The 13,508-nt window shown below is 40.5% G+C and overlaps 1 protein-coding gene across 1 annotated transcript in view; it reads right to left on the bottom strand.

The window, feature by feature from the left end:
- The window catches only part of HMGCLL1 (3-hydroxymethyl-3-methylglutaryl-CoA lyase like 1), a 191,271-nt gene that overhangs the window by 142,201 nt on the left and 35,562 nt on the right, over positions 1–13,508 (bottom strand). The window lies entirely within an intron of this gene.

Raw genomic sequence — 13,508 nt, 5'->3', positions numbered from 1 at the left:
AGCAGCACCTAACCACACCTTCCAGAATGACAGAGCCCCATCCCAGCAGGACCTAGCACTTGATATCCCACTGGAAACAGCCAAGCTCCAATCCAGCTTCACACCCTATTCTACCTTTGTGCCAGTCTGAAATGGAAAGAGGCTCTGGATTATGGAACTGGTGTCCCTAAACTATTATAAGTTGTATGGGCACACCGTATTTAGAAGAACATTAGTCTAAAATAGGAAAAGCAGAAACAGCCTTTCTAAAGTTCCTATTGCAGTTAAAATTAGAAGTAGGCCACATCTTTTCAGACTCCACAAACACAATCCCCTGATATCTCTGAGCCAAGCTGAGTCTGGGTAACTCACTATCAAACCCTTCAAATGGATAACTGAGGGAATCAACCCAGATCAACAGGACCGGCACTTCAAGAGTTTATGTCTTGCCTTTCATGAAGGGTGATAAATGTAGGTTGACCAATTTATACTGCTTCATGCTGACTTTGTAACAAGGGAAGCAGTGACAACAGTGTGTAACAACACACGGGTGAAGTGGCAGTTTTGAATGCAAGACTGGGTTTGTTTCTATGACACAGAAAAATGCTCACTGGCTCTTTCAGAGTCCGAAGTGGTTATTTTGTTTTGCTAGCGTCCTGTTCTAACTCACTCAGTGGGAGAACCCAGATGGTTCCTGTTATAATATTTACATACAACCCTCCACAATTTCCATGAAATTGGGCAATTCAGTAAGCAAAAACTAACCAAGAAGAAAACAGCATCCTCATTTCTGCAACTTCTGAACAGGATGTGATGCACGCAGTTTCCCCGGGAGGGCAGAGGGCTGACGGGGAAGCACGGCCATCGGAGTGGTAGGCTCCACTGGAGGGCAGTCACGAGACCGTGCCTCGCTTACAGAGTGGCCCTAATTTCAACCAGGCAACAAAGGACAGGTGTGGCAGGGGAAAGTGGTGCAAATAAAGAGAAGCTCACTCCTAGTTCTCATTACCTGCAGTCCTAAGACTACAAAAAAAAAAAAAAAAACCAGAAATGAAACAAGGCAATCTTAAACCATGTGGTCTCATTATCGCTGATCATATCCTGAAACTGCATTTGCAACAGTGATTAGCTTGGAGCATACACGGGTGAAGAGTACTTCTTTATAAAACAGCTGGGCTTAACCAAAAAGAAAAGAAAAATATGTTTTTTAAGCCAATAACAATATGCTGAGTACAGTTAAAAGAGCTTGAGGCCTTCCTGTGCATCACTGATATAGCAAGCAGGAGCAAAATGCAATCTGAAGAAATTATAAACCAATCATTATCATTTCAGTCAAAGCAGAATATATGGTCACTTAACATTATTTTAAATTCCTCCTTGAATCTAATGCTACTATTACTCCTTTTCAGGCATTACACACTAACTCTACCCAAACACCTGAGAATCATAAGAAAGTTTGAATACGTTCAGTAATTCAAAGAGTAGGAAGTTCCCCTTTCTAACAGCAAATAACAAATAAATAAGTAACACAGAAGTCCATTAACACACACTTGTTGAATACGTGTGGTGTGCGAGAGCTCTCTTCACGATCTCTAGTCTCCTCCTGCACATTGCCAACTCCCTATCGACTTTCCTAAGAAGCTGCAGCTACACACAAACAGTGCCTGCTGGGCATGTCCCCCTGAGTGTTGTACAAGCATGTACAATTCAGTGTTTCAAAACTGGTCGCATTTTTCCCCACCTCATGCCTGTCCTCAGACATTCTCCCAGCACATGCCACTCTTTAACTTCTCTCTTACCACTGGTGTCTCCTCAGTACACTTGTTACTGATTTTAATTTGGCAAATACCCAGCACCCATCACAATACATGACCCTTACAGTGTGCTCAATAATTACTTGTTATTGTATTAGTGAATCTCTGGTCTGTCACTGGCTTCATTAAAATTGTCATTTTTCCTCATCCAGCCTGTTGCTATAGCTTCATAAGTATTCTCCCTTAATCTTATTATTTCAAGATTAAGATCCTTCCGCATTTGCCGGGCACTGTCAGAGTGACCAACCTAAGGAAGGTAAAAAGATGATTCACGACTAGGCTCTCACCTTCCACCACACTTTATTTCATGCAGCCTCTGATTTAGCAATGGTAAAGACCTGTCTCACTCACTGTTCACGTCTGTTGCTTGGAAATGCCACCTATTTGTGGAAAAGGACTGAACTCTGTCTCTCCCCTAACACTAATGCTTGAACAGGCTCCAGTCAATGAAAATGAAGATGAACGACATGTACTGCTTTTAAGGTTGGCCCGGAAAATATCCCATGCACATTCCTCCACATTCTTTTCACTTTGGCCAGCTTGATGCAGGAGAATGTGGCAAACTTGGAAGCTAATGAAGACCAAAAAAAAAAAAAACTGAAAGAGCCTACATCCCTGAATCACTGCTAAAATAAGAATTTTAGGCCAAGAGGAAGAAATTATTTTGTACTTGGTGTGGACAAAAATACATGTCAACTATTTCGGACCACTAAGATGAAAGGTATATCTTTTATAGCTTCTTACTGTGAAGAGTCTGAAATTTTACTCTACATGAGAATAAAATTACCACAGAGACCTGAACCTTTTACCACAGAGAACCTGAACCTTCAGTAATGGACAGTAAGCATCTCTTCCCCTGGCAACAGAGGTAGAGATTAGGTTTATTATCCCTATTGGCACTATCTCTAATATCCAAGGCTTTAAGCACACTCACTCCTTGTTCCAGAATGGTATTTCTATCACTCAGAGTTGTTCCTCATACAAAAATCCTTGGAAAGAAAGTCTGGAAGAAAGGCAATCGTGCCCCTATTGCAAGAAAGTCATGACATCCACGGAGAATTGTTTTCCAATAATACCTACTACTCATTTTTACACCATCTCTGTGTGTGGCAAATTTTTCTGAGAGTAAATCACTCCTTTGGCCTCTCTGATTACTCTAATGAACAAAGGTTAGGACCAAATCTGTTCAGTCTATCTCATAAAACATTTTATTATGGCTACTCTTAGCAGAGCTCCTACTAGCAAAATAAGGCCAACCTTCAGTATAGACTTCATCCTTGCTCCCTTCTCCCAATCCTGGACCCAAACAGCTGAATACTTAGCCTTACGTTATGCCTATTTTAGGATACTGGCTATATTGCCACAATCAGTATGATAGTTTCCTGAGCAGCAATGGTGGTCATCAGGTGACAGAGACTTATTCAGCAGCTTGACTCCAGGGGGTCTCATCAGAGTATGGGCCTCAGGTGATTTGATCAGTAGTTTTGCTACAATTCATAGTTCCTCCCCTACAGGTATCTTTAATCTGTCAGTCTGCAGTTTTCCAAATGGCCGATACATAAGCTAGACCACTGACTACAACCCAGGGGTCAGTCACCACATGGGGATGGCCTGGAGTTCTGCTGAGTAGAGCGATCACATTCATTTTCAGTTCTGCACAGCTGTTGCAGAGGTTGTACAACCGCAGCAGCCCACTGGACATTATCAGCTTGCAGCGTAACCAAAACATCATCCAACCAGGCCCAAGCATCACCAAAAGCCCTGTGAACAGAGGGGTCCCTTTGGGCCAGTACCTTTGTTTCTGGCATTGGAGTGGCCAGGAGAGGGCAACTGCTACTTTTTTTATGCAAAGCTGAGATGGCACTGGGGACAGGCTGACCACTTTCTTGAGTATAATCTTCCATTTGATTAGTGAGGTCTGTCAAAACTGTCTTACCTTGTTTGTTAATCACTGAGTCCAAACTGACTCCCCCTCCCCCAATGGAAATAAAGACCAGAGAATCACAAGGGCCCCTTGAGTCAGGTGTCCAGTTTCAGTAAGAGCTCAATAGCAAGCTAACAGCTGATTTTCAAAAGATACCTGGTAGTTGTTTGGGGGCAGCAGGGCGTCCACATTCCCAAGCAGCACTTCCAGGTGGGAGCTGCCTGACTCTGTCAGAAGCTCCAGTTTGCAAAAGCTGCAGTCAAAGAGGCTTGTAGCTAAAGAGTTCAGAAGGATTTGGGGATGGCCAAAGATATGTTCACTTCACACATGTAGCTCTTCCTAATTAAGATGACTCCCTCTAGCACTTGTGAGACACAGAATTATAATCACATCACACATCAAGTTTTACTATACACTCGGTTGTGGAAGCAAAAACAATATACTGAATGGACCTCAAAGGCCCCATTCAGAAGGCAACTTTGGTTCTCCTTTCCCACTGTGAACACTGACCAAACCCCAGCAATTGAATCGCGACTCCCGCAGGTCTGAGTAAGGTGACGGCTTCGATGCTTTTATCCAGCAGAGCCATAGAAGTTTGAGTCCTTGCTCTCCCCAAAGTTCTGCAGCACACTCAGATGAATGATCCTGAGGAACCAACAGTCATTTTTCTTAGAGTAGTTGAATGAGGAAAATTGGGAATCAGGAACACAGAGGGAGAAATCAGCTCCACATCAGTAAACAAGGCACATTTATTTTCAACTTCAGGTGGCACAGCAGCTGCTCACCAGCTTAATCAAATGGACTGGCAATGTTCTGGTTCCACACACAGTCCTACACTGAACATCATAATCATCATTAATGACACCATTTATTTTACCCTTGGGAACCCCTGGACTTAGCAGCTGTAGCTGCACTGTTTTCCACTGGGAAAATGGGGTTTGTTCCATCTGGCTAACAGGGACTCAACTTGCACATGCTTCATTATCATGAGAACATCACTTACATCTTCATCCAGCTAATAATGGCTAAGAGAGTTTTGCAAGATATCAGCGCTGAATATAAACTTCAGATACAATTCTTTGGGTCCTTTCTCATTTGCCAGGTTGCCTTCCAGGATAATAAACACAACCTGGGGCAAAAGAACCCACATATTAATCCATGACTCACCTATGGTTGCTCAGAGGAGTTAGCCTACCACCGTGAAGGCTCCTCAAGAGGGCCAAAGCTCCTCCTGTATGACAGCCAAGACTCAGAGCAAACAAACAAACAAACAAACAAAAAGTCTTACAGACCTCAAGCTGCCATCTCCAATGGTATCTAAGTTTGACATGACAGACCACAGGACAAGGTAAGCCATCAGAAGTCCAGTTATCACTATTCCTCCTGAGCAAGCATTATACACCCCGACCCTTCATCTCCCAACCCAGCCAAAGTTCTTAAGAGTCATTCACCCGGCTTCTTCCCTTAACTTTGGCCAAGTTTCTGCCTTCTACATTCCCAATAACTGTTGATGGAAAGAGGGAAGAGTCTTCAGCCCACATAGGACTCATCTTTGTACCTGTTGTTAAAATGGGTGGATGTAAAGCTGACTGCCAGACTGCCAAGGAGGTGCCCCTTCCCTAAGGAGAGTTAGCATGACTGGGGTACCACACAGGCTCTGAAGCACAGAAACCAGACTGCATCCATTGTCCCAATTCCTCATGGTTAACAGGCAATACAGTAGAGGAGCATTTATCATTCAACTGACTATAACATTGGGCAACACGTTTGTTACTAATTCAGATGGACTTTCCTCAAATCCCTTTCACCCACCTGAAAATCTCTCGTTCTTCCTCTTTCAAACAGTCATGTCTTCCTTAGCTTCATCTCCATCAAGACTCAAAACCTGTGAAAGGCTGAGATTTCATTCTATATGCTAAGTAACCCCATCACAGTTTTACAGATGCTGGCAGAAGATATGTAACTCCTGAATCAGAGACAAAATGGCTTACTACTCACCTTAACACCAGTAGCCATGGCATCAATATTTTCCTGCACCTGTTCCCTGAGCACTAAGGGAGCTGTACCAGGGGAACCTGAACACTTCATAATGGCCAGTAAGCACAACTTCCCTTTCCTCCAGAGGGGGGCACTATCTCCATCTTCCAAGGCCTTTTGCTTGAAAAACACCTTGAAAAGGTGTTTCCAAAGAAAGATAATCAGTGCCTTACTAATAAGACATACAGAAATAGGAGAGATCCATAAAGACTTATTTCTCAACACTATTATCACTCAACTAATACTCAATTACACTCCTCAACCAAATCTTACTCATTACCTACAATTCAATTTAACATCTACTCATGAAAAACATTTCTGACCTCCCCAGATAGAATTAAGTACTTTAATTAATATGATACCTTAACGCTTTGTAGAGAACTATTTTAAAATATATCCATAATTATTTATTTGCCTGTCTGTACCCTAGTTTTCATTATGAATCTTAAGAATTCCCAGAATGGACACATACCATCACTGTCCATCATTCTGTCCATCACCAGAATGGACACGTGGTTGCTGTTTGTTAAATTAATGAATGCAAGAATAAAAAAATTCATATCTAAAATGTATAAAAGTAATGCTGACCTTTCATTTTGCCATCACACATTAGCCAGCATTATTATAGTTATTAAGTACATGGAAATAAACTAAACAAAAACCCTGCCCACAGAAGCTTATGTTTTCTTTACTCTGAATATATGAAAATTTATAAATGACTTATAAGTTTCTAGGAGTTGAGTTTAAAAACATTATCTGCAGAAGTCAGCAACATCATCCTTAAACAGGTCTACTGTCTAAATTTGCTTTTATGGCATTAAAAGCCCTGTGTTACTGAATTCAGTACATCCTGTTTAATGTGGGGCATGTATGATACCGGTGAAAAACAAAAGATGTATTATAGAGAATGAGGGTTTCAAAAAGCCGTGTTATATGGCTGAGTGTATGCTCACATTTGGAATCAGATTTCTAATGGTTCACTTTCCTAGCGAAATGAAGAAAGCACTACTACCTTGCATTTATATGTTGTTTTATTATTTCAAACACTTTTCTATCTACATTTCATCTGTGAAGCTATCCTGTGCAGTAGGCAGAACTGCAAGAGAGATTAAATGACTTTCTAAGGTTACCCAACTAAGTTTCCAGGCTCCTATTCTAGTTTCCCTTACAACGAGATTAAACATATCACCAAATATTGAGCTTTGGTTGAAAAGTAATAATGAACCATACTTTCATGTAGAACATAAATTGTGGGGGTGACTTTCTCAAGTCCCCCCGGGTGCCATGGACGAAAGTGAATGTGACCAAGACATGATGGACCTGCTTGAGGAGGAGGAGTGAGCTGTGACCAGTTTCTCAGGGGGGACAAAGTCAGCAGTGGCCAGTTTCTCTGAGGAGAAAAAGGCCTCGAGCCCCCTCCTCTAGAACCTTTTATTGGTTCTAGAAAAACACAGGAATACAGGGGGGCAAGGATCAAACAGTAGATGACATTTCAAAGAAATCTGAAGGCTTACTATGAGTCAGAGTCTGTCAAGAACAGAGTTTTAGGATTTCCTGCTTGAACCCTTAACATATGAATGAAAGCACTCTTAGCAGAGCAGATTTCACAGGTTTATCAGCAAGTCTTTGTGATGCCAGATTTTCCCCCCCAGGACACTGCTCTAGCAAGGCAAGGAGCTGAACCTCTCCCCAACAGGTATTCAGGCTTAAGGAGATTAGAGACAGGAAGTGCTTCTCCCAGAGGACATGGGGACTCGGGCTATGTCAAAACCAGGGGAGTGAGAGTCCACTGCTCTTCATTGCAGCCCCCCAAATCCTTCCATGAAGGCCTCCCAAGTGATCGAGTCTGGTTTAGGTTGTCCCCCGCTGTGAGGGGTCTTACCCGTCATTGACTTCTGACCAAGCTCTGGGGGCAGGCAGAGGAAACTGAGGCAGGGTTTGCTACAGAGACAGGCTTAGTCTCCTGCGGCTGGCATTCCAAAGGTCGTCCCTTGCCCTTAGGAGATATAATTCCTAAAACCAAGCAGAGTGGTCTACAACAATAAATGAACTGCCTTACTCACATTTTTCAATCTTACATAAAAATAAATGGAAGGTGTATTTGATGGGGATTCTTTGACGTCTACAAGTTTATATAATGCATGGTGTATTATATACTATGTAACATGTGCACATACACACATATACTTTTGCAGCAGGCGTAATGGTTGGCTTCTATACATACAATCAGCCTTTCCTGATGGTGACTGATAGGAGTCCCTATTATTCAATAGACAAGAACTGTTTTCTTTCCCTAGGAAAATAACACTATCCACAGTAGAAATTTCTGGACAGACTGTTATATGTTCCACTCCATTTCTTGAGGAGTAATTTTATATGTGAATAGTCTGTACAGATATTGAAATATCCTGTTTCATAGCCAGTATCCCCACGGAGAGCTGCTATCAATAACCAAATCAAATGCTCCCACTACACAGATGAAGTTTGAATCAGGAAATTGTGTGATTTTCTTTTAAATTAAATTGGACTTTTTAAGGGGGCACTGGATGTCAATTTTTCCGAAAGAATCTAATTTTGTCATCTCCTCTGAAATATGTACATGGTGCATTTTGTGGTAATGTTAAACTCTCCACATTCTGTATTTGTTATTTCTTAGATATTAATTTCTCTTTTAACCAAACACAGGCAGAAACACATAAAGCATTATTACTAATGAAGCAGAGCCACAGGAACCTGGGTCCTCTGGAGCAACCTACGGACAGTGCTCTCCCTGGGTGCCTTTCGGGATGGAGGGCTGAATCAACAAAACTGGGATTTGAAACCTTTCTTTCAGAATATTCAAGTCCCAAGGCTGATTCACAGGCGAGCTCTGGAAGTTTAAGAAGAATTTATTTACAACCAAGAAAAAAAGCAAATTTTAATGTGCTATTGAGTCATCTTAAGCTCTATGAACAATACATGTTAATTTACTAAATCAAAAGGTAAAGAAAGGCAAGCACTTACTTTTCAACAATTTTTGGCCAGCCAGAAGGAAAAGTAAAATATGGGCAGTACCTTGTTCCCAACTGCATTCTGGCGAAGTTTTAACAGAGATTAAAAACAAGCTCTAAAAATGTGAGCAGGCCTCTGCATGTGTGTACAAATGTTGGTTCTTGACATTAGATGGAAAAATTAGTGCTGGATATCAGTGTAAATATACAGCATAATTAATATTAATTCCTTCTGGGAATATGCAAATTTTATGAACACTTAGATAAATAAAGAGTTACAAACAGGCATAAGAATATTATATTAGGGAATCTGCTGTAATGAATGAAATGGAATGGAATGATGAACAATATAAAATCTAAATTTATTAGATTAAAAAAATGAAGCCCTTAACATCTGCACCACATAAATTCCATTTCTAAAAGTATCTTGAAGAATAAATGAATACATATGTACTTAACAGTCATCCATTAATTAATGTGTTTATACTAAAGTGCAACTATTGTAAATAAAATGGTACATGTGGACTGAAAAATAGAAGTGTTAAAATAGACTATGGGAACAGTTTATGAAACAGAGATGGCTTATGAAATTGTAGACGCACAGAACCACAATCACAGATGTTTATGAAACAAGAGTGAGATGTGGGACAATTAAGTAGAAAAAATCGGGAATGGTAATTTTTAGTGCAAATTCCAATAAGCTATCTAATGAAAGCATTAAAATAACTGTAAAAGAATTTTAAAAAGAAAAATTTCTATGCATTCATAGAGCATGAGATTCTGCATCAGTGTTAATTAAAAAGTCAAAAGAAAAATTTGACTTGAAATACTTTAAGTATGGAAAGTTTTCTTTTCCTTCAGTGTCTTCACTAACAATATTTCTGAAACCACTAAGATTGATTTGCCTTCTACAAATACAGAAGCAGTCAAATTGATGGAAAAAATATATTCATCCTTGGAAAAGCTGAATCTCCCAGGATAAAATGTGATCTGTCATTTAATGTACCAAGTTTCATCAGGAAAATATTTTTTAGAATAAATTTCCGAAAACAGTGATTTAAAAATAGAAAAATGCAACTAACTATATTAAGCTTTTATACAAGAAGCATGACCTTATAGCCACAAAGTTTACGAAAACTGTTGAACACATAATTTTGTCAGAGTTTTAGAGTACATACTCCCACGGTGCTATAGCTATGCCATTGCTGAGGAAGCTCGCCTTCCTATTTTGGCTAAAAAGCCCACAATTCATTGCTCTAAATACCCATCCAAATTTGGGTTGTTATTATCATGAACAAAAAGCAATTACATTGTTTACATGACTCATTAGTTACGCCATATCGGTCGTATACAATGGCAAGTTGGGAATCATATCAGAGATCTGAGGTTTCTACTTTATAATACTTTTACATACAATGAGACTACTCAGCCATCCACAGAATCCATTAAAACTTAAAAAAAAATTTCAGATCTTATTGAAGTCCCTTTATCAAAACACTTCCTTATATAGTATGTTTTATGATTGGCAAAAAAAAGTTGAAACGCCTGACTAAGCATTTGCATGGTTATAGACATACACCAAAAATTCTAAGAATAACAGACACCTAATTATTAATTTATCAGATTTTATACTGCATGACATATAAACAGTTCTTTATATTTTTTAAGGGATAAAATGTTGTGTCCTAAAGGTAGCAGAATTAGAAGTGGATAGAAACACTATGCAATGCTAGTCAGTTTAGGTGAAATCTATACCTTGAGAAATCTTGATGTTTATTACTAATAGACTATAGCGGATGTTTTGGTGTGCTGCTCCATTATCCCTTTCAGGATTGAGACCTTCACAGACTCTGGACTTTTGGCAGCTGGTAGTATTTCACTGAGCCCTTTTTCAGGAACAGCCCCCTCAGCTAAAGAAAATCACCATAGGCAATGTCCTGCCCCTACCCTGTGGCCACTCAATGAGTGGTTGATGCAGGAACACAAAAGCCCAACCCCTTTGGCCGTACAACTCTGAAAGGTCATGCCTGTGGGACTGATGGAGGCTTTGGGTGTGACTATATCATAGTTTCGGTTCTCTTTCTGCCTAGCCCTGCCTACTTTCCTCATTTACCTGCAAGCATAAAATCAACAATTGCGACTTCCTACACACAAATCTTTAACTGAAAATCTGTTTTCTGGGAACCAAACCTAAGTAAATTGGTACCAGAAGTGAGCTGAAAAAGACGTCTCTAAAATCGGATTTTGAAGCAAGATTACTTGCTGGTTGTTTTTGAGTTAGTTCTCATTCTTGGAAAAATGTGAAATATTAATGCTCTTTGATAGTCTGTAGCAATGCAGTTGTTAGAAGATTCACTAGTTCTCAGGGTATTTTTCCCTGCAGGGGACATTTGGCCATGTCTGGAGACATTTTTGGTTGCCACAGTGAGCAATACTAGCCCCTCATGGGCAGAGACCAGGAATACTGCTACCTGACAGGCCTCCACAATGAAACACCAACCCAACATGTCAACAATGTTGAGGTTCAGGCCCCCTGGTCTATGCAATTGAAATAAGGCTGGAATGTAGTTACTCAGATTACTTGAGATCAGCTGCCTCAATAAAATTTTCCTTGCCTGGTTTACAGAACAAAAACTAACTGCCTCAAAGAAAAAGCCAGATTCATATAGGGAAGATCCTGTAACTACTTTGGAAACCATATAGAGTAATTCATTAATGTTTCCTCAAAGGAATCTGTGGCCATTTATTCGAGCTGATATACACTACACTGGGCAAGGGGACTACCAAATATTTCAGGCTCTTGGACACAAGGTTCAAGTGGACACTGGTACTTGGAGACCCAAAGTGTCATTCTCCACCCGACTGACTGTCAGGATGGTGAATGTGGGGAGGGGGCACATAAAGGGAGGCATGTGCCTCTTTCCCCATGGTCATCTCCCAGTATCTGAATGTAATTTGAATAGACGTATTTGGTAGTTGGAACAGCCTCTGTAGCACATTTTTTCCTTGACCTACGATATAAGAGCTATCGTAGCAGAGAAGGGCAAGTGGAAGCTTCTGGAACTATTTATTCCTCCCATTCAGCCAAGACAGTCAAACAAGAAAGGGAGGGAGGGACAGAGGGATGGATGGATGGATGGATGCTGGGAGGGGAGAGAGAAGGAAAAAAAGGTTAGAGAAAATTAAGAAAAGGAACCCAGGAGAAGTGGGACAAATGGCAGAGATTATCATTCTCAAGTATCTAAAGCAGAGGTGTCCGACCTTTTGCCATCTCTGGGCCACACTGGAAGAAGAGTACAAATACACAAACACTAAAGGAAACAAAAAATCTCATAATGTTTGAAGTAAACTTATAATTTTGTGCTGGGCTGTATTCATGTACATCGTGGTCCTCAGGCAGCCTATGGGCTATGGTCAGACACCCCTGACAGGTTGTAGGGGTGATGGCCTCATCATACGCCTACCTTATTTTCAGCTTTATTGAAGTTTAACAAATAAAACTGTAAGATACTTAAAGTATACACTGTGATCATTTGACGCATTGTGAAAGGGCTCTGCCATCCAGTTAACACATTCACCACCTCACATATTTACCCTTCTCTTGGTAAGAATACCTAAATAAGTTCTACCCTCTTAGCAAATTTCAATTATATGATATGAGGTCTGTCCAGGAACAGTCCAGCCAAGGGAACAATATAAGTTCAATTTACCTTATTAATATAAAGGGAAAGGTTTGCACACCATGGATATGACCTGGTAGCCAAGGAGAGTGGACTGGAATGCACATGCATGAACAACGATGACTTCACTGTACTAGTCAGTGGGGGCAGTAAATGCCACTGAGTGAGCATGTGTACTGTGTGGCCGTTGCATTCAAGAGGACTGAGTGAGTACAGAAAGGAGTCTGTATCGAATTTTGCATTAAGCTTGAACATTCTTCCTTAGAAACTATTCTGATGATTCAGAAGGCCACGGCTATAGGCAACTAGTGATTGGCAGCTTCATCACTACAATGCACCTGCTCATACATCACATCTTGCTCAGAGTTTTTTTGCAAAACATCAGATCACCCAAGTGACTCAGTCCCATTATAGCTCAGATTTGGCACCCTGCAACTTCTGGCTTTTCCCAGATTAAAATCATCTTTGAAAGGGAAGAGATTTCAGACCATTGATGAAATTCAGGAAAGTACATCAGGGCAGCTGATAGTGATTAGGACAGTGTGAGGCCCCAATGTGCCCACTTTGAAGTAGACAGCAGTGTCATTGTCCTGTGTGCAATGTTTCTTGTATCTTGTGTCTTCTTCAAGAAATGTCTCTATTTTTCATAGCACATGGATGGATACCTTCTGGACAGACCTCACACAGGGTTACCAACTATAATCACCATGTTATATATTATACACCAGATCCTCGGACTTTATTTATCTTATAACTGAAAGTGTGTATTCTTACCAATTTCTTCCTATTCCTTCCATCCTCTAGCCCCTGGCAACTACTTTCCTATTCCCTGCGAGCCCTACTTTAATCAGCAAAACCAGGAAGATGTTAAAATTTTGAAGGTTGACAATGCACTACCACAGCCTCAATTCCAGCTGTAGTTTTTGTGCTTTTGTGCTAGTTGCAGTAACTTGGCAAAAACTAATCAACACAGCCTCAGGGGTGTGTGTGTATCTATACAGAGATATCTCTCTGTCTCTGTCTGTCTGTCTCTCTCTCTCTCTATATATATATATATACACACATATATATATATATATACACA

Source organism: Artibeus jamaicensis, unplaced genomic scaffold (genome assembly GCF_021234435.1).
Source record: "Artibeus jamaicensis isolate MK-2021 breed Jamaican fruit bat unplaced genomic scaffold, CSHL_Jam_final contig_484, whole genome shotgun sequence".
Lineage (NCBI taxonomy): Eukaryota > Metazoa > Chordata > Mammalia > Chiroptera > Phyllostomidae > Artibeus > Artibeus jamaicensis.
The sequence above is the reverse complement of the archived record's forward strand: the minus strand, read 5'-3'. Positions and strand labels throughout refer to the sequence as shown.